Source organism: Aedes albopictus, chromosome 2, assembly GCF_035046485.1.
Source record: "Aedes albopictus strain Foshan chromosome 2, AalbF5, whole genome shotgun sequence".
Taxonomy (NCBI): domain Eukaryota; kingdom Metazoa; phylum Arthropoda; class Insecta; order Diptera; family Culicidae; genus Aedes; species Aedes albopictus.
The window spans coordinates 447,712,918-447,738,183 of NC_085137.1; the positions used below are offsets into that span (position 1 = coordinate 447,712,918).

General features: G+C 38.9%; 1 protein-coding gene across 3 annotated transcripts in view; it reads left to right on the forward strand.

Moving 5' to 3' along the window:
* The window catches only part of LOC109419645 (diuretic hormone receptor), a 234,128-nt gene that overhangs the window by 25,123 nt on the left and 183,739 nt on the right, over positions 1-25,266 (forward strand). The gene's annotated exons all lie outside the window — the stretch shown is intronic.

Below are 25,266 nucleotides of genomic sequence, written 5' to 3' on the forward strand. Positions count from 1 at the left end.
TTGGATGGTTTTACTACTGGGACTCTACAGTCAGTGTGGAGTGTTCGGTTTTCAGTTAGGTATTGGTGGTTGATCAACCATCTAGCTGAATGTGGGGTATGTGGCATCACCAGTCGGTCGGTGTTGGCTGCAACTGCCACAGGGTTAATGGAATGGCAAATTGAACTAATCAGCCGGTGGCGAAGGATGTTTGGCTTTAGTTACGACAAGGTCCATTGAAAGATTGTCAGAAAAGAGAGACCTTAATGCCCACCTTCAAGACCAACACTTAATGGACATTGGCGTAGCTAGGATTTTTTTCTGGAGAAGGCCCAGAGGGGGCTGATTTGAGATGACTTTTAAGCGACATGGTCACCCGATATGTGAATATGCAAATTGGCATTTCAACTTTCCGGAAATAAAATGATTGTTTTGAATTTGTTCCTAGTTCCGTGAACTATATTAATATGAACAATTCTTCCAGAAAATTTTCCAAAGTTTGTTGCAGTGATTCCATTATGGATTCCTCCAGATATTCCTTCAAGAATGCATCTAAGGATTCCGCCAAACATTTCTTTGGAGATTTGTCCGGGAATATCTATAGAAATTCCTGCAGTGGTTGTTCCAGTGCTGTTTCCACGATTTCCTTCGGGTATTTGTCCAGAGATCCTTCAAGGTATTTCTGCACGTATTCTTTCAGAGATTTCTTCATATATTCCTTCCAGAACTCCACTTGAGGTTGCTCCAATAATTCCATCTGGAATTATTCGAAATATTTCTGCAGGAATGTCTTCCAGAAATTCTTTCAGATTTTTTTACTTGAGAATATTCAAAAAATTATCCAGACATTGCTTAAAAATGTTGAACTTCAGCTTGAGCTTGATTGACCACCCGTAGATGCTACTCCAGTATCGCCAGACCAGCTACACTCACACAAGGAACCAATGAGATTATCTGCCGGAGACAAGCAGACATCTTCAGTGTGTGAGCGTTGATAATCTTCTATTTTTAGGCGACATTATTAGCGCCTGCCACGTCAGGTTTCAGGTCAATGTTGGGAAGGGGAAGGAAGTGATGTTTGCAATCGTATCCACATCAGACCGAATATACCTCTGCGTCTGCACAAATTAATGCGAATGTCGGAGTGTTGGTGGGATATGGTTGGCACAGTTGCTCGCTCACATATTGGTGCGTCGATGCCAGGCGTAATGTGGATAGATTAGTGCGGTTATTACTATGAAGCTAAATCGGCACAGTTCGCTCAATTGCATAACTTGTAGGCGTTATCTGATATATTGGACATGGACACTGTGCTGTAAAAGTTGGAAGGAAGGGAAACGGCATGGGGAAATATACATGAGTTGTATATAAAGAGTGGAGAGTATAGAGAAAGTGTATAGTAATATACAAGGTGGAAGGAAAGGGATGGGCCAGGAATTGAGCCTAGGACCTTCTACATATGAATCAGAAGCGGTAGCCACTAGACCACCAAGCCCGTTTAAGAAATTGCTTAAAAATGTTGTTCCTCAAATTCCATTTCTACCTTCAATAATTCGTCTAGAAATTACTGCAGGCATGAATTTCTTCAGATTTTTTATTCAGGTATTCCTACAGAAATTCATCCAGGAGTTCTCTAAGAAAACTCTCCTGTGATTTCTCAAAGAATTCCTTATGGGATTGCTTCCGGGATTCCTCATGCAGTTTCTTTAGAAATTCCTCCAAGAATTCCTCAAGGGATTTATGCCTCTAAGCACTCTTTTTGGGATTCCGTCAGGAATTTCTCCTAGAATTCTCTCAGAAACTCCTCCAGGAACTGTTTAGAAATTTCCTTAGGAATTCCTCTTGGCATTTCTTCCGAGATTCCAATTAGGGTTTCTTCAGGAATTCCTTCAGGACTGCTACAGGGATTCTTCCAAAAGTTCCTCCACGTACTCTTTTTAGGATTCATTCAGGATTCCCTCAAGAATTTCAGCGATTAAATACTCCCTCCTGGAATTTCTTAAGAAACTCCTTCTGGAAGTAGCTCAGAAATTCATCCTTGAATTTCTTTCTGGGGTTTTTCCAGGAATTCCCCAAGGGATTTCTCCTGAAACTCCCCAAGGGATTTCTCCAGAAACTCCTTCAGGAATTGTTCCAGGATTTCTCTTTGAATTAATTCAGGGATTCGTCTAAAAATTCCTACAGGGATTCCTTCCACGAATTCCTCTAAAAATTCTTCTAGAGCTTCCTCTAGGAATTCCACCAGAGATTCCTCCAAGTATTCCTTTAGAGATACCTCAAGGAATTTCTCTGGAGATTTCATCGGAGGTTCCTCCATGAATTCTTTCAGGGATTTCTCCGCGAATTCCAGCAGGGATTCTTTTTTTAAGCTCTCCAGTGATTTTTCAAGATAGTTCTCCAGAAATTCCTCCATGGATTTCTTTGAGGATATTGCTTCAGGGGTTCCTCATGGCCACCAGGGATTCCTCCAGGAATTACCCCAGACATTCTTTCAGGGATTCTACTTTGAAAGTTCTCTAGTGATTCTTCAAGAAAATCCTCCAGACATTCCTCCAGGTATTTCTCTAGATATTCCTTCATAGATTACTCCAAGAGTTTCTCTGTAGATTTCTCAAGGAATTTATCTAGAGATTCCTCCAAGAATTCTTACAGGCATGTCTCTAGGAATTTCTCCATGGGTTCCTCCAGGCATTCCTTCAGGAGTTCCTCTAAGGAATCCTCTAGGAATTGCTCGAGGAATTCCTCCAGGAATTCTGGCATTGCTCCAGGAGTTCCTCCAGGGATTTCTATAGAGAATCTTCCAGGGATTCATCCAGGCATTCCTCCAGGTTTTTTCTTCAGGAACTCCTCCAGGAATACCTTCAAGAATTCCACCAGGAATTACCCAGGAATTCTTCCGGATTACCCAGGCTTTCCGGAATGAATTCTTCCTGAGGTTTCTTTAGGAATTCTTTCAAAGATTTCTTCAGCTACACCCCAGGAAAACATCCAGGGATTCCCCCTGGAATTATTCACGGAATTTATCTAGATAGTATTACAGGTATTTCTTCAGGCATTCCTTCAGTATTTCATCCAGGCATTGATCCAGAGAATCTTTCCGGAATTTCACCAAGAATATTTCCACGATTTAAACCAAGAATTTCCCGAGGAAATCCTTTAGGTATTTTTTTCAGAAATTCTTTCAAGAATTTCTTCAGTAATTCCTCCAGGAATTTGAAAAGGTATTCTTCCAGGATTTCCTCCAGGAATTTATCCAGGTGTTTTCTCCTCCAAAGATTCCTCCAGAGATTCCTGCAGGATATATTTCACGAATTCCTCCAGAAATTCCACCAGAAATTTCTCCAGGAATTTGCCAGGAATTTCTTCAGAGATACCTCTGCAGTTTCATACGGAGATTCCTCCAGGAATTCTTTCGATGATTCTTCCAGTAATTCATCCAGATTTTCTCCAAGAATTCCTCCTGGAATTCCTTCAGAAATTCCTCTAGGATTTCTTCTCGGAATTTCTTGAGAAATTTCTCCAGGGATTCCTTCCAGAATTCCTATAGAGATTTCTCCAGAATTCCAGTCAGGGATTCCTCAAGGAATTCTTCCAGGCATAGTTCCTCGGAAGTACCCCAAGAAATCCTCTAGAGATTTCTCTAGGAATTCCTCCTGAAATTCCGCCAGAAATTTGTCCAGAAGTTCCTCCAGGCATTCCTCCTGAAGTTCATCCATAAATTGCTTTAGGGATTCCTCCAGAAATTCCTCCAGGGGTTTTTCCAAGAATCCTACAGAGATTCTTCCAAGAATTTCTCCAGAAATTTCTCTAAGGATACCTATCGTAATTTCTCAAGAGGTTTCTTTAGAAAATTTACCAGGGATACCTCCCAGAATTTCTCAAGAGAATGCTCCCTAGAATCCTTCCGGATTTCTTCCGGTGTTTGCTCCAGGAATTTCTGCAGTAGATCCTCCAGGAATTTGTCTAGGGTTTCCTCTAGGTGTTCCTGCAGGAATTCTTCTAGGAATATATACTTTCAGAAATTCCTCTAGGAATTACTTCAGGAATTTTTCCAGGAATTCCTCCAGAGATTTCTCCAAGAACTCTTCAGAGGATTCGTCCAGAAACTAGTCTAGAAATTTCTCCCTGGATTTTTCAGGAATTTCTCAAAGGATTCCTTCTATATTTGCTCTAAGGATTCCTCCAGGAACTTAGCCAGGGATTTCTCCAGGCACACCTGCATTAATTCCTCTAGAGATTTCTCCAAGAATTCCTTCATGGATGGCTCCAGTACTTCTTTCAGGAATTGCTTTAGGAATACTTGAAGTGATTCCTTCAGAAATTGCTCTTTAGATGTTTGAAAAAAATTGAGAAAATTGAGAACTTTCAGAAATCCGTTGATCATTTTTTTTCCAGGGATTCACCAAAGAACTTTTCCAGAATTACCTGAAATTTTGAATTACTTTACGAATTTCTAGAGGAATTCTTCCAGTGATTTGTATATCAATGCTTTAATATAAGTCAAGATGGATGCAGGGGTCAGGAAATGCTCGAAAAAGTCATCCAGGAATTCTTTCACAATTATCTCCGAGTAATTTTTAAGAAGATCATCCACAATTTTATTCAGGGATCCATCCATGAATTCCTTCAAGAATATCCTCTGCAGCTCTTACAAAGAAGTTTCTTCAAAAAATCATCCTACAATTTTTTCAGTAATATATCCTGTTATTCTCTTACAGTCCTTCTTCCAGGGATTCCTTCAGGTGAATTCCATGATTTTTTAAGAATTCCATCATTTGAGAGTTCTCCGAAAATACTCCGAAAACAATTCTTAATAAATTTCTCCAGGAATTCACTTCATAAATTCTTACAAGTACACCTCAAGGGTTTCCTCCAGTGATAGTTTTAAGACTTTTACGAGATAGTTTGCAGCTTTTTAGGCTTAGGCTTTTACGAGAAAAAAAATCTTCCAATGATCCTTCCTGGAATTGTCAATTGATATTTGTATAAGATTATATTCTGAGATGTGTATATGCTGTAAAGGAGTATATAAAACAAAACAAAGAAATTTCGGCAAGGATTGACTCAGAACAATACAACAGAAAGTTTATTCTTAGAGGAATAGAGATCCAGGCTACTTTAAGATTGCTTTGAACTTTTAGTGGCTACGCACTACGCAGTCTTTATTCTTGAAACGGGTTTATTATCTACCCAACGTTTTGGCACTTAGGGATGGTGCTATTATATTAAGCTTAGACAAATTGGATGATTAATTGCTGAAAAAAGTCCAGTTAGTCATAAGAGACATTATGTAGACTGTAGACTAAGGTGGCCCACACTTATATGAAAAACAAAAATTTCTATAAATACGAAGTCTTACCTCCTAAATCAGTTGTTTTGGACTCCCAGAAGCTACGTTCAAAATTTGAGCAAAATCGGTTGAGCCTAAGGGGGCGCTCAAAACGCTTGAAGTTTGTATGGGAAAACTTGACCAAATGTATGCAGAAATTTATAGTTTTCTAATTTTGCCGCTTGGTGGCGCTGTAAGCGTTCAATAATCAAAACCCTTCGGTATTATTGTAGGTGACTATATGCCAAACAACTTTGTCGAAGACCGCAGAGTGATCCAACGTCTGTGAAAAAAGTTATACCCTAGGAAAAGTGAGGATAAACTTTATTGTTATTTTTCCAATACATGTATGTAAAAGAATAATATCAATAATGAAATCTCAATACTTTGCCTCATTTTGCCTAGGATATAATTTTTTTCACAGCCGTCAGATCACTTCGCGGTCTTCGACAAAGTTCTCTGGCATATAGTCACCTACAATAATACCAAAGGGTTTGATTATTGAACGCTTACAGCGCCACCTAGCAGCAAAATTCGAAAACTTAAAATTTCTGCATACATTTGGCCAAGTTTTCCCATACAAACTTCAAGCGTTTTAACTGATTTAGGAGGTAAGACTTGGTATTTTTCGAAATTTTTGTTATTCATATAAGTGTGGGCCACCCTACTGTAGATATTTTCAAAAAAAAATTCAGACGGGTTTCCAATGTTTCATCTGGAGAATATTTGGAAGGAAATCATGAAGAAAATTCTGGGGTAGTCCTGAAAAGAGAACGTAATTTCCAAGAGAATTCAGCTTTGATTTGTTGTGCTAGTTTTGTAGATATTAATAGAAAATGTCTGCACGAGTAAAGAAAAATCTTCAATCATCCAGAAATTGGACACCGTTACCAGCACCACGCTGATTTGTGTTAAAAAGGCGAGGCAACGCAATGTACAAAATACAACAGCGCGACTGGCGAAGAGCGAAGTAATGCTTTGAGAATACATGTAATTGTACATTATTATTTTATCGTGTTACGTTTAGTTATTAAAGTTGGTATAAATTTGCCAAGGCTGCTCGCCCGACCTCTTCCCACCTGACCGAAAAGGGCGTAACTTCGAAACAAGGATAACGCCTGAATAAAGTTTAAAGAGAACTTTTAAAGATATTTTAACTTTCTTAATGGTCATTTGAATTTGTGCATTGTTACATAGACATGCCTAATACTCGATGCTCAAGAAAGTCAAGGAAATGCGCCTTGGTCCCTAATATTCATTTTCAAGTCATATTGCGGAGGTCTTCCGAAACACAAAACAGTAACAACAGAATTTACACCCCATTCCCAATTACACACTTTATTCCCAAGTATCAAGCTATATACCAAACTGAGCAGGTCTAGCTCGCGACAATGGCATTACGATAATTATTCCGAACCCTTTTTTATGAGTCCACACTTCGTCTGCGTTGCTATTAAAATAAAAGCTAAATCTTCCAGCGTTACATGCTGCAGAAGCTCAATTAAATAATCTGGTCAAAGAGCTATTTCCAAACTGCATCGTCATCATCATCCCATCCACCACCAACTGTCATCACCAGACTAATGGTGTATTGTATCCCTTGAACAAGAACAAAAGTATTCTTAATTATACCAAACTTTCCCTCACTCTGACCTGGCCGTTCAAAGAAGCATAACTCGAGCGCACAAAGATTCCGGAGATACGCGGAGCAGAAAATTTTCCCCACAACTTGTTCCGTCCATTGTCTGCATCTGGTTATTCTGGATATTCTATCTGATAAGCTTTCTCGTGAATTAAGCAGATCAGCTTTGAGGAACGGGAATGGGAACATGGCGACCGACGGGGGCACTGTCTAAGAAACTATAAAAAGAGCACTCTCAACTGCATAAGAATAGTGGATAGTGACTGCTGCTGCTGCAACACTATTATGCACACGAAATCGTCTCCGTCCGCCCTCGTTTCCGTGCAATCTTCCGAGCTCGGACCAACGAACCGTAACGAGAGGGGACAAAGGAACGTGATCTAAATGAGAATGTGCAGATTTTTAGCGCGTTGGCTTTATCCTTCGTCTTCGTCGTGATGGAGGATAACAATAATTGGACGCGTCGACGACAACGACGTTGGTGGTAAAACGAACATTACGATAGTGCTACTTTATGAACTGGTTGAACACTGCGTTATCCTCTCCGAGCTGACGTGGAGCAGCTTTGTGGATGATCTGCGGAATAAAAAGTGTTTATAAATTCAACCATATTTAAGATTGATTTAAATAGAATTTCAAACAACTAAAACTATGAAGATTGCATGAGATCTAAGCCTTAATTTAAAATTCTTTCAATCCCAAAAATCATACAAACACATTAATGTGTTAGTATACTAATTAGTTCACGAGTGGTACCAATTTTATCAAGTACTGGCAAAAGATACCAAATCGGAGGAAGGGCGTCACACACAACCGGGAAATGTACGAAAAAGACTGAAATTGCAAGTCTGTCAAAAAAATATTATCCTAAATATGCGGAAAACCTGTTGAGCATTATTTTCAATCGGAAAACATTTTTTGCAAAATCTTCCTCAAAACAACTTAAATTAACCATTTTTATTTAATTAGATTTTATTTTTTTATTTTTTTTTTTATTCACGTGTATCGTTTCTGGAACATTTTAAGGGACGTTTGATGGCATTTCAGAGACGCTTCAAGGGTTTTTTTTTCTTCTGGGGGAGCCTCAGGAGTTTCACGGCATTCAGGAGTATTGCATTGTTTCAATAGTATGATGCGCCCCAGAGACCCCTTCGAGTCCCACTGTAACCCCGTGAAACCCCAAAGACTTCCTGAAATGCCCTGGAAACCCCTAAAATACTCTTGAAACCTCCAGAAGCACCCCTGAGATCTCCAGGTACTTCATGAACAACCCTTAAAACTTTCAGGTGTCCTCTGAAACCCCCTTGGACTCCATGAACCATCTCTAGGACCCCCTGAAACGTCCTTGAGACTCCTTGAAAAATCCTTGGGACACCCTGGAGTCCCCTTAGAACTCCCCAACTCCCTCCACCCCAAATTCCTCTGAGACCAACTGAAACTCCTGAACCACTCCTGAGCCATATTATTTTTGTATGAGATACAGATTTTTCGCCATATTTTTGTATGGGATACAGATTTCAGAAGGTAGTGATACAGATTTTTCAAAAAATCATCTGGCAACCCTGCCTGAGACATCCAGCATTCCCTTCTAAAACCCCCAAAACGCCTCTAAAACTTCCTGAAGCGCCCTTAAGACCCCTTGGATCCCTCATGAAACCCCCTGATACCCACTGCGTCCCTCTGAAATGCCTCTGCGATCCACTGGAATGTCCCTGAGAACTTCAGGTACCCCGTGAAACCCCTTAAAGCGCCCACGAGAACCCTGGAAACACCCTGAGATGTTCTTGAGACCCCTCAGACGCCCCTGTAACTGCCTGGTACCCCCAGAAATATGTTGAAACACCCTTGAATTCCCTGATATACTCATAAGATCTTTTGGAACTCCTCATAAAACGCGCTGACAACCCCTAAAGCGCTTCCGGTACCCCCTTGAGCTCCATGGAAACTCTTGAAAGCCCCTGAGACTCCATTAAACTCCCCTGAAACGCTCTGGGACCCTCTTGAAAAGCCCCTGAGATCTTCTGATACCCCCTCGCCTCTGAAACACCTCGCTATCCCTGTAGCTGTAAATGCCCCCTGCCCTGGTTATCATTCCCATAGAGCATTTCCATTTGAAACCAATGGTCTTTTTCGATGATTTTTTTGTTTGTTTCAAATTTTGCATGAGCATTTATCAGGACCAAAACGGACAATTTGCATCATCAGATCGTCATTTTGACTCAAACCTTACTTTTCACAAGGGCCTAAAAGATTTTAAAGTTTTATTTTTCAATTACTTTTTTTAAGTACACTGCAGTGTATTCTTCTTCTTCTTCTTCTTCTATGTGGCTCTACGTCCCCACTGGGACTTGGCCTGCCTCGCTTCAACTTAGTGTTCTTTGAGCACTTCCACAATTATTAATTGAAGGGCTTCCTTTGCCTGCCATTGCATGAATTTGTATATTGTGAGGCAAGTACAATGATACACTATGCCCAGGGCGTCGAGAAAAATTTCCCGACCGGAACGGGAATCGAACCCGCCGTCTCCGGATTGGCGATCCATAGCCTTAACCACTAGGCTAACTGGAGACCCCACACTGCAGTGTATACGTTTTCCATATATTTAGTCCGTCAAAACGGACAAATTTTGTACGAAATCTAATAAATTGAAAATCACTTATAAATCATTCTTGGTAAAAAAGTGAGTACCTGCGCTACCACGAAACTTCAATCAAATTCCAATCCACTTTTTCGTGCTCATTATACGGTCAATAAAGAGCTAGATACCGGGGCAAGTGGTGTAGTTGATCACACGTTCGCTTCATAAGCGGATGGTCAGGGACATGACTTAGTTGGTTAATTAAAACATTCAACGGACTTGATACGTTATGAATGAAAGCTGGAACGATACAGTAGAGTCTTGGCACAAATTGCCCAAATGGAGGAGAAAGTGCCTTTGGAGCCGACCTACTGATACCTGATAGTCTTCACTAGACTATCATATTAACGTTTTATTATCTTTCAGTAACTGAAGTTTTTGAGTCTTCTTTTTAATTCACGCTTGCTTGTAGAGTATATCATTTCTCGTTGAATTTTATTTTTGTTTTTTTTTTGCATTCAGCATTCATAAATATGTTTATTTATTGAAATTATTTAGGTATGCAACAGAAAGAAAAAAATAATTCATTGACATTTGTTTGTATGAGCTCCTAGAAAAGTTTTGCAATAGTAGGTACATAAGAAATTTCTGGCTGTACTTTTGGGAGTTGACATAAAAAGTTCAGATAGATTTTTTTCTGAAGATTTTAAAAGTTTAGCTAAACACAAAACAAAAGTTGATATTTTCGGCAGTTTTGCTATTTTTGCCCTACAGTGTTTTTGCTGGCAATCACTTGGAACTTCCCCGTAACTTCCTATAGAATTTCCCAAGCATTCCTCTCGAACTTCTCGTACCATTCCACTTCATTATCTCTTGAAATTCTATGAGAACTTTTTGAGGAAAGATTTTTTGACCCCTGGGATTAGGTAAGGTGTCTTCATTAGAGAGATTTTCAGACCGAGGCTGGTTCATCTCTTATTCTCTGGGATTAGTTTAGGACGTCCTTCTCGGATCAACGGAGATATAGGAAAGTGGAACCATCTCGGTAGAGCTCCTATTTTGGGCACTTTTCTGCTTATAACTCGTCCAATTTTGAACCAATTGACATAATTTTTGGAACATATATATCCGTGTACAAAATTGCAATTCAATTCGCTTGGAATTAACTGAGTTATAGCGAAAAGTTACCAAAATACCGGCCACTGGCCCAAGTGGCTCGCTACCTACCTTATTAACTTCCTTCTGGAGTTTCTTCGAGTGTTCTTTCAGGAATTTCACCAGGAATCGGAAATCATTAAGAAAATCATTGTGGATTTTTCAACCACGACAGCCTCTCAAAATTCATCCAACATTTATTTTTTATATTCACTAAGATTTTCCCTCCGAAATTCCTACCGGAGTTCCTCTGAATCTTCAGAATTTCCACCCGGTTTTTTTTCCGAAAATATTGTCTAAAATCCAGAAATTCTTTCTGATAGTACTCCAGGAGTTGCTTCCAAAGTTTTTTTTTTTTTTGTATTACCGTCGTGCGGGGTTACTTTTGAAATGCGGGGCTACTTTGGACACTTTCGAATATGGATTTTTTGAATTCGAAATATGGTTCAAATCTGTTTGATGTCTTTGGGACTATTACGAAGCAATAGTTTTCCCTCCATTTGGTTGAAATTATTTTTCAAACAGACCGTTTATTGTTTGGCAGGACGCGAAAATACATCGAATAAATCAATAAAATATACATAACGTATCAAAACATTTGGTCTGTAAGCATTGTTTCTACAGTTCATAAATTTCAAAGGGTTGATCAATTCATTCAAAATATATCAACGTAGCATATACAATCGAATATTTGTATCGTTATACATTATAAATGACCATTTTACCCAAATAAAGGATTGATGGTCCTTTTTTTCAGGCTATTTATATAGCAATATCACGCTGCTCATAATACCAAAGGTAGCACGGAACCATCTTCAAACGCATAAATTTATTGATATCATGTCTGATATAGTATACTACAGTATTGGTACAAAGTAGTTTTCTAAATAAACCTGGAATTTGAAATGCAATTTTGTTTTAGATAAAAATGTCCAAAGTAGCCCCCATCTGGTTCTATATGAGATGTGCCCGATTGGGTTATGAACAACTTTTTTGTTTATTGATGGATTTAGTTCAAATTTTGCATACATCCTACATACATACTCACAATTATTATGTGTAAAAATTGTGGAAATCCATCCACTACTCTGGAAGTTATAATGTCATAAAGTTGAACAATCATGAAAAAGTGTAAAAAGAAGCCCCGCACGACGGTAACGAGATTTTTCGCCCTAGGCTAGTTCATCTCGGGACCAACGCTTTACTTCCCTTCCGAAGGAAGAACTCACATTTTGCAAGTTTGTCGGGAGTGGGATTCGATCCCAGGTCCTCGGCGTGATAGTCAAGTGTTCTAACCATCACAACAGGTCCAAAGTTTTCCCAGAGTTTGTTTCTGGAATTTCGTCAAAAGCTTCTCTAAGATCTCTTCACCACTACCTTCTAAGGCTCTTCAAAGACTTTCTACTGGTATTTTTCCAAAAAAATATTCAAGGAATCATCCCAACATTCCTTCTCGAGTTTTTTGTTGTCTACAGAACATATTTTGGTATTTGTGCAGCAGGAATTTCTTCTAGAACTTTTCTTTCTAAACAATTCTATCTTCACCTTCATTCGCCTTAAGAATATCTCCAGGATTTCTTTCTATGTTTGCTCCAAGAATCCTTTTGGGGAATCATCCAGGAGTTCTTCTGAAAATCCTCCAGAAGTTCATTCTGTTCCTTATAGAAATCTACAGGAGTAACTTGTGAAAAGCCTCAAGAAGTTTCTTCAGAAAATCCGCCAGGAATTCTTTGTGATAATCCACCAGAAGTTCCTGCAGGAGTTCTTCACGAAATCCTTAAAGAGTTCCTTGATACCTTCAGAATTGATGGGCTTACTTCAGAGGGTTGTTCTGGGAATCCTTCAGGATTTCTTCTTTATAGCTCTACGTCCCCACTGAATTGAAGGGGTTCACTAGGGAGGAGAAATCCACAGATGCTGAAGGAATCCAAGATTGTATGTTGTGGAATAATCGAAAGATGATATTCCTAGATGGAAATCCGTTAAGCATCTGAAGGAATTCCAGAGAGGAACACGATAACCAAATGCACAGAAAAAAAATGGCTATAAGTGGGAATCTCAGTGATGTATCCAATGTACATATCTTATTTCAATGATTTTTACAATTGCAGTAGCTGCTCCTCTAAGAAAAACTGTAGATTGTTCCCTAAAAATATTGAATGTATTAGAAATTCAACACACTTTTATTCATACAGGGTGCGGCAGGAAAAAATGCGAAATGTTCAAGGCACTATTACACGCTAAACATGGGATATATATGACTATTTTTTCATGACAGTGTATCAGTCAATGTCTATATTCTAGCACTGCAAAATAGAAATGAACATATTTGATGTTTAACATGTGATAATGTAAACCTAATATAGACTGTTTCAGAAATTATAAATACACTTTTTTCATTAAATAAAATGAACTGTTCTAATGAATTTTACCTACTTCTTTCAGAATATAGCATATTGTACTCCATATTTTTGTATTTCCTTTCAAATGTCTTGATATTTTGAAGAACGGTCGAGTTCTCTAACAATTAACTTCATTCTCCGAATTTGAATTTGCACAAAGGTGTTTTTTAATGATTTCAACATCATTTATCATTAAATACCAAAAATTATCTAAATTTTTATCAAATTCGCTTTCTTAACAAGTTATCTAAGGAATGCCATGATTCAAATCTTTGAAAAATCGATAAAGGCATTTCCACAACATTTTTTCTGAGATCATGTTTCTTATTTTTTAAGGTTTTCGACGGAACATAAGAACTACCACACAGTTTCTTAGCTTTCCCGGACGCATTTAATTGAAACAAATTTATTTTTTCAGCTCATTCGATCCTTCAGATGGCAAAGCTTGCTATACCATAAAAACGAATGCAGTAAACAGCGATTAAGTCATTCGTTTACTCAACGTTAATTGCTACTGGTGTTGTTGAGAAATTTGAAACAAAAACATTTGCATTGAGAAGGACCGTAATGGTGGTTCTTGATCACATATTCCAGTGAAAATTACTCTTACCAATCGAAAAACATCTTTCCTTATCGGTACAGTAATTTTTATTATGTTTGGAAATTAAAGATTTTATTTATGGGATTTTTTTCGTTTCTACTATGCTACAGTTTTTGACCACTTTGTGCAACTAAAAATTTTAATCATCTAGTTTACAGAGCCCTGTTTTTAAATTTTTACAAAAAATATCAACAAAATTGGTATTATTTACTTCGTTAGTATGTTTGCTATAATAGCTAGAAGAAACTTTTTTGGATATTGTGCTCAAATTGAAATGGCAGTCAATCGATAGTGTATTTATAATTTCTGAAACAGTCTATAAGCGGGTATGATTAAACTGCGCGCCCAATAGTCATTAAACAAATAAGCTATAACAGTAAAAAAAATTAGCTTAAATTCGATGAACAATCAGACCACACTGATCCAGAGCCATGTAGTTTCACATATTAGGTGAAATAAGTACAAATATTTGATGATATTGTAGAGAAATTTAAAAATTTTGTTTTATCAGATACGAAATTTAGCGACCTGTGTACTTTTCTGCGGTTTAAAAATTCTGATTGTCTTCAACTTCAGGCGCCGCCTTGTAAAGGTTTGTGACCAAAATGGAAAAAATTTTAATTAACTTTTCAGAAAACTAGCCTATTAGAGATCACGGAACGTTAAAACATTGATTGGTTAACTTCAAATGGACGAAAATGAGCTATATAAATTTGTCTGTAAAGCACTTTAATAAAAATCTTGCATTCGTTCAGAGCACATGTTAGAAACCACATAAAAAAATGCACAAAAAATCCACAAGAGTTTTTTTAAGAACTCCATCAGAAACGCATGTAATCCTACCAAGAACTTCAAGAAATCCACCACAATTTTGAGCTTGAGCTTGATTGGCCGCCAATAGATGCTGTTCCAGTATCGCCTCACTGACTACACTGACACAAGAAACCAATGAGATTATCTGCCAAAGACTAGTAGACATCTTCAGTGTGTGGTGGGCGTTGGTGATCTTTTATGTTTAGGCGATTTAGTTCATCTCGGGACCCATGCTTGACTTTCCTTCCGAAGTAAGAACTCACATTTTGCGAGTTTGTCGGGAGTGGGATTCGATCCCAGGTCCTCGGCGTGAGAGTCACATGTTTTAACCATCACATCAGGTCCGAGCAGCAGCAGCAGAAATCTTGAGAATTCGTTGTTTAATTTATTCCTGAAATTTAGCAAGAAATTTAAAGTGCTTTTTTGTTAGAGAATCATTCGAAACTCTTAACAATCCTTGAGTTTTCTGGAGAGTTCAAAACGTTTCACAAAATAAAATGTTGGGTACACTGATTGCTAGAAAAAAATCTAGGCGATTAAGGTTCATAGTTGGAAACACATTACTTAATCTTATTCACAATCTTAAAACTGCAGCCAAACTTTTCCCATGCCAAATGCAGCTCATTTATGTTCCTGTTTCAGTGCATATCGTGAAAATCGTAGGAAAACTTCAAGAAAAGCTTTGCGGCTACGATACATAGTCCCATCTGCAGCTGGCTCAGCAAACTCTTATCCTATGAACCACACCACTAGCGTGCACAGGGGGGGGCAAGGGGGGGCACTTGCCCCCCCTTCTATAAAAAATATATGCACCATTTTTGCAATTCTTGCACCTTGGATCTTACCACGTAATGTTGAGAATCACTGAGCCATGGTGCACCATTGACACATACAATTTCTTAGTATCTCATGCACAACCATGATGTTCTCAGAATCATCTAGGCTAAACTCACGCACCATCTTCTAACTAATCAGTGATGTCAGCACCATATTCGAATAACATGCACCATTTTGGCATTTCGTATTCCAAAACTGTATTCCATGTACGTGAACCATGGTGACTTCGGCACCACATTGAATTCTAAGCACCATTTTTGCAATTTGTGCACCTAGCCATACAAAATAACGAGTATCACTGAATAACAGTGACGACTAATACAGCACACTAACATCATGCACCTTCTTCAAAGTTTTCAATACACCATCATGATGTCCACAGAATGATCTAGGTATCCACGTATTATGATGATCGCATGAAATGTCTTTTTATCAATTAAGTATCTAATACCTCATACTGATATGCACCATCATGAAACTTCATGCACCATCACAGCTCTTCAAGCACCATTTCAGCGTTTATCATATCATCTAGGCATCTAAAGCACCGTAATGCCATGAGCATCACATAAAATACTTTTTTTTTGTATGCTATGCACCATTTTTGCAATTCGTGCACCCAACCATATTGAAAAGCTTTGAAAAACGGTGACAAATAATGCATCATCTAGCATCATGCACCTTTTTTAAAGCTTTCCAACCACCATTTTGGCATTCACTATATCATCTAGGCATCTTATGCACCAATATGATGTGGTTCACAAGTGAATTTGATGCACCATTTTGACATTTCGCATACAAAATAGCATTCCTTGTTCCTGGTCTATGTTGATTTCTGTGCCGTATTGAGTTTCCTGCACCATTTTTGCAATTCGTCCACCTACATATGGAATTTGTTGAGTTTAACTGAATCATGGTCAAACTAATGCACCATACAATGTAGCTCCTTTGCATTCCATGCACCACCATGATGATACCATAAATATCTAAGCACCATCTCACGCGTCATCTAAGCATTTAACTCACATTTGAATTTCATAAGCTTTATTTTGCCATATCTTACACCAAATTGTATTCCGTGTACCTGATCCATGTTGACTTCCGCACCACAATCAATTCTATGCATCATTTTTGCAATTCTTGCATTCTGGATCTAATCACCCAATGTTGAGAATCACTGAATCATGGTGGCAACAAATGCACCCTTGATACATACAATTTCTTAGTATCTCATGCACACCCATGATGTTCTCAGAATCATTTTTAGGCTAATCTCACGCACCATCTTTTAACTAATCAGTGATGTTAGCACCATATTCGAATAACATGCACCATTTTGGCATTTCGTATTCCAAAACTGTAATCCATGTACGTGAACCATGGTGATTTCGGCACCACATTGAATTCCAAGCACCATTTTTGCAATTCGTACACCTAGCCATACACAATGTCGAGTGTCGCTGATTAACGGTGACAACTAATACAGCATACTAACATCATGTACCTTCTTCGAAGCGTCCACAGAATGAACTAGGTATCCACGCATTATGCTGATCTCATGGACTATCTTTTAATTAATTAGAAATCAAATGCATCATACTCATATGCACCATCGTTAAATTTCATGCACCATCAAAGGTTTCCAAGCACCATTTCAGCGTTTATTATATCATCTAGGCATCTGATGCACCATTATGTTGTGAGCATCACATAAAATAGTTTTATTTTGTATTCTATGCACCATTTTTGCAATTCGTGCACCTAACCATGCAACATGGAGATAATCTTGGAATAACGGCGACAACTAATGCAGCACACTAGCATCATACGCCTTCTTCAAAGCTTTTCATGCACCATTTTGGCATTCATTATACCATCTAGGTATCTTATGCACCATTATGATGTGGTTTACATTTGAATTTGATGCACCATTTTGGCATTTCGCATACAAAATAGTATTCCACGTACCTGGAACATGTTGATTTCTGTGCCACATTGAGTTTCCTGCACCTTTGCACGAATTGCATGAGCACCTTAATATGAAACATGACGAGTATAACAGAATCATAGCTAATGCACCATTCATTCCATGCACCACCATGATGTTCACAGAATCATCCAGGCACCATCTCACGCACCATCTTTGAATCAAATATGTGTCTAATTGCGAAATAATGCACCATCGTTAAATTTTATGCATTACTAAAGCTTTCAATGCGTAATCGTGGCGTATATCTGTAGTAATCCGTGAAGGCATTCCAGGAGAAATCCCTGGAGAAGTTTCAGGAGGAATCCTTGAAGGACTTTCTGGAGGAATCCCTGAAGGCATTATTTAAGAAGTGCTTGAAAGAATTCTTGAACGTAGCTCTCAAAAACTGGAAGAGGAGTGTAGAGAAATTCCTGTAGAATTTGCAGGAGGAACTACTAAAGGAATTGCTGGAAAAATTATTGAAGGAATTCCCTGGAGGCATTTCTAAAGGAATCCTTGAAGAATTTCCTGGGGGAATCCGTTCAGAAATTCGTAAAAGAATTCATGGAGGAATTTGTGGAGAAATATTTTGAAAAATTCCTGGACAAATTTTTGGAACAGTTCCAGCAGGGGCTCATTAACGAACCCCTGGAATAAACTCTGGAGGCATTCCTGGAAGAAACCCTGGAGAAATTCCTGGAAGAACTTCTGGAGGATTCTCTGAAGGCATTCCTGAAGGAATCCTTGGGAGAATGCCTGGAGGTTTCCTTGTAAGAATTCCTGGAGGAACTTCTGGAAGAATGTCCGGAGGAATTTCTGCAGGAATCCCCGAGGAAATTTCTGTAGGGACATTTGGAGGAGTTTCTAGAAGAATTCCTGGAGGAAGCTATGAGAAATTCCTGGAGAAATCCCTGAAGGAATCCGTGATGGAATAACAGGATGAAACACTGGAGGGGTAACAGAAGGAATCCATGAAATAATTCATGGAGGAGTTCCAGGATGAATTGCTGGAGGAATTCCTGAAGGATTTTTTGGAAAAATTCCTGCATGAATTTGTGGAAGAATTACTCGAGGAATTCAATGGCATGCTTTCAAGAATCATTGGAAGAATTTCTGAAGGATTTTCAGGAGGAATACTTGGTGGAATCCCTGGAGACATTCATAGAGAAAATCCTAGAGAAAGCTTTGGAAAAAATCCTAGAGAAATCCCTGCTGTAATCCTAGGAGGAATTCCTAAAGGAATCCGTAAAGCAATTCAAGGATGAATCCCCGGAGAATTATTAGAGAAACTTCTGGAAGAATCCCTAGAGGTTTTTCTGGAGAAATTCAAAAAAAAAAATTAGGAATTCCTGGAAGAATTTCTGGAGGATTTCCTGAAGGAATTCTTTGAAAAAATTCTGGAAAAATATTTGCGGCTTCCTGAAGGAATGATTAAAGGAACTCCTCGAGCAAAATAATTCCTAGAGGGATTTTTGAGGAATATCCAAAAAAATCATTGATGAATCCCTGGAGGAATTCCTGGAGAAATTCCTGGCGAAATCTATGGGGGAATACCTGATGAAATTTTTCGAAGAATTCCTGGATCAGTTCCAGTAGAAGTTTTTTTTTCTGGAGAAAACCATGGATAAATTCTTGTAGGAATACCTAGAGGAATTCTTGGAGGAATCCATGAAGAATTTTTAAGATGATTTTCAGGAGCAATTAATAGAGAAATTTTTGTAGTTGTCCCAGGAGAAATTTGTGGAGAGATTCCTTGAAAAATTCCAGAAAAAAAAATCCTGAAAAAATGTCTGTAGAAATCCCTGGAGATATTTCTCGAGAAATTCCTGGAAGAGTTCCAGGAGAAATTTCTTCAGGATTTTCTGGAGAAATCCGAGCAGGAATTCATTTAGGAGTCCTTGCAGAAATTTCTGGAAGAATCTCTGTAGAAATTCCCGAAGGTATTCAAGATGGAATTAACGAAGGAATTTTTGCAGGAATAATGGAGGTGTTCCTGGAGGAATTTCCGAAAGATTTTTTTGAGGAATTTTTTGCGAAACATTCTTGGAGAAATTCCTGGATGATTTTCTTGAAGAATCTCTGGGGAAATTCCTGGTGGAATCCATGTTTGAATTCCGGGTGGTATTTCTGGATAAATTCCTGAGGAATTTTTTGGTGGAATAACTAGAGAAATTCCTGGATAAATTCTTTAAGAAATTTCTGGACAAATATTTAAGGCTTCCCGGAGGAATGTCTAGAGGAACTCTCCGAGGATTTTGTGAAGGTTTTTTTTGAGTAATTTCTGAAGAAACTCAGGGATGGACTCCTGGATGAATTCCCGACGAAATTCCTGGAGGAATCCATGGAGAAAACCCTAAAGGAATTCCTAGAGAAATTCCCAGAAAAGATCTGGGAAAAATCCGGGAAAAATCCCTGCTGGAATCTGTGAAGGAATTCAAGGATGAATCCCTGGAGAATTCCTAGAAAAAATTCTGGAAAGAGGAATTCTTGGAGGTATCCATAAAGATTTTTTTTAAAGATTTTTCTGGAGCAAAAACTAGAGAAATTTTTATAGTTGTTCCAGGAGATTCCTGGAAAAATTCCAGAAAAAAAATCCTGAAAAAAATTCTGTAGAAATCCCTGGACAAATTTCACGAGGAATTCCAGGAAGAGTTCCGGGACAAATTTCTTCAGGATTTTCTGGAGAAATCCGAGCAGGAATTCCTTAAGGTATCCTTGCAGAAAATCCTGGAGGAATCCCTGTAGAAATTCAAGATGGAATTACTGAAGAAATTTTTGAAGGAATGAATGGAGGAATTTCTGGAGGAATTCCCGAAAGAATTCCTTAAGGTATTTTTTGCGAAACATTCCTGGAGGAATTCTTGGAGAAATTTCTGGATGATTTTCTTCAGGAATCTCTGGAGAAATTTCTGGGAGAATCCATGTTTGCATTCCGGGAGGTATTTCTGGATAAATTCCTCCAGATTTTTTGGAGGAATTCATTTATGAATTCTAAGAGGAATAATTAGAGAAATTCCTGGATGACTTCTTTAAGGAATTTCTGGACAAATATTTAAAGCTTCCTGGAGGAATGTCCTCGAGGTATTAATAAAGGATTTTTTTGATAAATTTCCGAAGAAACCCATGGATGAATTCCCGAAGAAATTTCGGAGGGATCCATGAAGAAATCTCTGGAGGAATTCCTAGAGAAATTCCCGGAAAAGATCCGGAAAAAAAATATTTTAGGATTTTCTGGAGGAATTAATCGAGGAATTTCTGGAAGGATCCCTGGAGACAATATTGGAGGAATTCTGGCTGAAATTCTTAGAGAACTTTCTGTAGGAATTCCGGCAGCAATCTCTGGAGGTATTTCATGCGGATTCCATGGAAGTATCCCTGGAGGAATTCCTAGAAGAGTTCTAGGAGAAATTGATTTAGGATTATGTGGAGGATTCCGTGAAGGATTTCCTGGAAAAATCCCTCGATAAATGCCTTGAGTAATTTCTGGTGGAATCCATGGAGGGAGGAATTTCTGAAGGAATACCTGAAAAAAATCCTGAGAAATTCCTGGAGGAATCCATGAAGGTATCCCTGAAGGAATTCTTGGAAGGGTTCCGGGAAACATTCCTTAAAGATTCTCTGGAGGAATTCTGACAGAAATTCCTAGAGGATTTTCTGGAGTAATTCCTGGAGATATTTCTGGATGAATTTTTGAAGAAATTCATGAATAAATCGTTGAAGGAATGAATCCCTGAAGAAGTCCTTGAGAATTTCCTGTAGAATGTCCTGGAGGAATCCATGGAAGAATTGCTGGAGAAATTCCAGGAGGAATTCCTGGAAGAGTTCCGGGAGAAATTCCTTTAGGATTTTCTGGAGGAATTTGTAGAGCAATTCCTTGAAGAATCCCGGGAGGAAATATTGAAGAAATTTTGGCAGACATTCTAAAAGAATTTTTTTTTTAAGAAATTTCATGAGGAATCTCTGGAGGAATTCCTGGGGGTAATACTGGAGGAGTTCCTGGAGGTAATTCTGAAGAAATTTCTGGAGTATTTACTGGAGAAATTATTTCGGGAAATTCTGGAGAAATATATGAGGCTCCATGGAGAAATTTCCGAAGGAACTCCTCGAGAAATTTCTAAAGGAATTTCTGGAGGAATTTCTGCAGGATTTTTTAAGAATTTCTGAAGAAATTTTTTAACGAATCCCTGCAGGAACTCATTGAGAAACTCCTAAAAAAAGTTCTTGAGGAATTCTTTGAGGAATGCAAGGAGAAATCCCTGTAGTTCTGGTGAAAATTCCCAGAGGATTTTTTAGAGGAATCCCTGGAGGAGTTCCTGGTAGAATTTCTGGCGCTCTTCCTTAAGAAATTTCTGAAAGAATTTTTGCGGAGGAATTTTTGCGGAAATTCTGAAGAAATTCATGAATGAATCCACGGAGGAATTCCTGAAGAAATACCTTGAGAATTTCCTGGAGGAATCCATGGGGGAATTTTTCGAGGAATTCTAGGAGGAATTCCTGGAAGAGTTCCGTTTCATTTAGGATTATCTGGAGGAGTACGAGGATCAATTCTTGGAGGAATCCCTAGATGAAATATTGTAGGAATTCTGACAGCCATTCCTAAAAGAAAATTTCAGGAGGAATCTCTGGAGGAATGATTGGAGTATTTACCAGAGGAATTATTTGAGGAATTTCTGGTGAAATATATGAGGCTTCCTGGAAAATTAATGGAGGAATGCCTGAAGAAACTTCTCGAGGAATATCTGCAGGAATTTCTGAAGATATTAATTATTGCATCCCTGGAGGAATTCCTGAAGAGATTTCAAGAAAAAAAAACCTGGAGAAATTCCTAGGGGATTTCGTGGAGGATTCCCTGGTGGAATTTCTCGCGGAATCATTCGAGGAACTCCCGGAATTCCTGGAAGAGTTTCGGGTGAAATAACTTTAGGATTTCCTGGTGGAGTCCATGGATGAATTTCGGGGAGAAATCTCTGGAGGCATCTCGGAGGAATTTCTGGAGGAATGTCTGAAGGAGCTACTCGGGCAAATTCTGAACGAATACCTGGTGGAATTTTTTGAGGACTTTCTGAAGAAATTTCTGAATGAATTCCTGTGGGAATTCTTGGATAAATTGCTGGAAAAAATCCTGAAGAAATTCCTAAAGGAATCCGTGGAGAATTTCCTGGACAACTTCCTTGCGGAATTCCTCGAGGAATTCTTGGAAGGGTTCCGGGAGACATGCTTGGGGAACTCAGGCAGAAATTCCTAGAGGATTTTCTGGAGGAATGCCTGGAGGAACTGCTGGAGGAATTTCAAAAGTTCTTCCTCGACAAATTTCTGAAAGAATTCCTGGTGGAATTTGTTTTTTTTTGTGGAATTCCTGAAGAAATCCATGAAGGAATTTTTGATGAAAGGAATCCATGGAAAAATCCTTGGAGAAATTTCTTGAGGAATACCTGGAAGAATTCCGTGAGAAATTCCTTTAGCATGTTATGGAGGCATCCGTGGAGGAAATATTGGGGGAATTCTGACAGACAGACATTCAGGAGTTTTCCTAGAAAAATGTCAGGAGGGATCTCTGGAGGAATTTTAGGAGTATTTACTGGAGGAATTCCTGGGGGTTTTATTTGAAGAAATATATGAGGCTTCCTGGAGAAATGTCTGAAAGAACTCCTCGAGGAATTTCTGAAGGAATTCCTGGAGGAATTTCTGGAAGAAGTTTCTGAGGAATTTCTGAAAAAATTCAGTAATGAATCTTTGGAGAAATTCCTTAAGAAATTTTTGGAAAAAATCCTAAATAAATTCCTATAGGATTGCTTGGAGGTATTCCTGGAAGAGTTTTGGAAGAAATTCCTTTAGGATTTTCTGCAAAAATCCGTAGAGGGATTCCTGAAAGAAATCACTGGTTGTATATTGGAGGAATTTCTAAAGAAATGTCTGAAGGAACCCCTCGAGGAATTTGTAAAGGAATATCTGGAGGAATTTCAGAAGAAATTTATTATTGAATCCCTTAAAAAATTCCTGAAAAAAAATCCTGGAAAAAATCCTGGAGAAACTACTGGAGGAATCTGTGGAGAATTTCCTGTAGAGATTCCTCGCGAAATTTTTAGAAGAGTTCCGGGAGACATTCTTTAAGGATTCTCTGGAGAAATTCTGGCTGAAATTCCTGGAGGAATTTCATGAGGAATTCTTGGAGGATTTTTTTTGAATTCCTGTAGGAATTTTTGGCGTTATTTTTCGAGAAATTTCTGGAGGAATTTGTTGAGGAATTTAAGAAGGATTTTTTGAAATGATTCATGGATGAACAGAGCCGTAGCGTGGTCCCATGGCGCCCTTGGCAAGCATTCAGACTGGCGCCCCAGGACAATTGGCTTCTTTAGCGGTGTTGAGATGACTCCTGAATCTGCATGTCAAACTGAGCCGAAATCCAATTTTTCATGAAATTTGGTGCCCGGGAACCTATTTAAAAATCAGTTCGAAGTTTGGATGGGCTCGATTTGTCGAATCACCCCTCGTTGCATTTTGTAAGGGGCGGAGCTGTGAAGCAGTTGCCCAGCTGTCAAAAGGTGATTTAAAAAAATGTCTGAAATTGATTTATGGTACCGAAATAAAGTTCTAAAAATTTAAAAAAAAAATACATAGTGACTCAGAAACAGGTGCTCTTTCTTTAAAGGTTGGATTTTGGTGTTCCAAAGAAACAGGTTTCCCCGTATTTTTCATTTTTCTAGAGCATTTTTCAGTTGTGTATTTCTTTAGGAGTTTGAAACGACCTTTTAAATTTTGAATTTATCTTTATTGTTATTTAAATTGAAATTAGCTTTACCAAATAAATTTACAAATGGCTTCCTCTGAAGTTTAATCAAATATTTCCCAAAAAAAAAATGAATTTTCAGTAATCATTAGACGCAGATTTTTAGCGCGTTGGCTTTATCCTTCGTCTTCGTCGTGATGGAGGATAACAATAATTGGACGCGTCGACGACAACGACGTTGGTGGTAAAACGAACATTACGATAGTGCTACTTTATGAACTGGTTGAACACTGCGTTATCCTCTCCGAGCTGACGTGGAGCAGCTTTGTGGATGATCTGCGGAATAAAAAGTGTTTATAAATTCAACCATATTTAAGAGTGATTTAAATAGAATTTCAAACAACTAAAACTATGAAGATTGCATGAGATCTAAGCCTTAATTTAAAATTCTTTCAATCCCAAAAATCATACCTTACCTTACCGGTCAGGCTAAGGCCGGGGTGGCCTCTGCTGTACATAGTAGCCGCCTCCATTCCACTCGGTCCATGGCTGTTTGTCTCCAGTTCCGCACTCTGCGTAGGGTCCGCAGATCGTCCTCCACTTGGTCGACCCACCTAGCTCGCTGCGCTCCACGTCTTCTTGTACCGGTCGGATGACTCTCGAGAACCATTTTAGTCGGGTTGCTATCCGACATCCTGATGACGTGACCCGCCCACCGTAGCCTCCCGATTTTCGCGGTATGGACGATGGTTGGTTCTCCCAGCAGCTGATGCAGCTCGTGGTTCATTCGCCTTCTCCAAGTCCCGTCTTCCATCTGCACTCCGCCGTAGATGGTACGCAACACCTTCCGTTCGAAAACTCCAAGGGCGCGTTGGTCCTCTGCACGTAGGGTCCATGTTTCGTGCCCATAGAGGACGACCGGTCTAATCAACGTTTTGTAGATGGTTAACTTCGTGTTACGGCGAACTTTATTCGATCGTAGAGTTCTGCGGAGTCCAAAGTAGGCACGATTTCCTGCCACAATGCGCCTCTGAATTTCTCTGCTGGTGTCGTTGTCGTCGGTCACCAGTGAGCCCAAGTACACGAATTCTTCAACCGCCTCGATTTCATCACCGTCGATATGAATTCGGGGTGGCGGGCGCGGTGATTCCTCCCTGGAGCCCTTTGCCATCATGTACTTTGTCTTCGACACATTAATGACTAATCCGATTCGCCTGGCTTCCCTCTTTAGTCG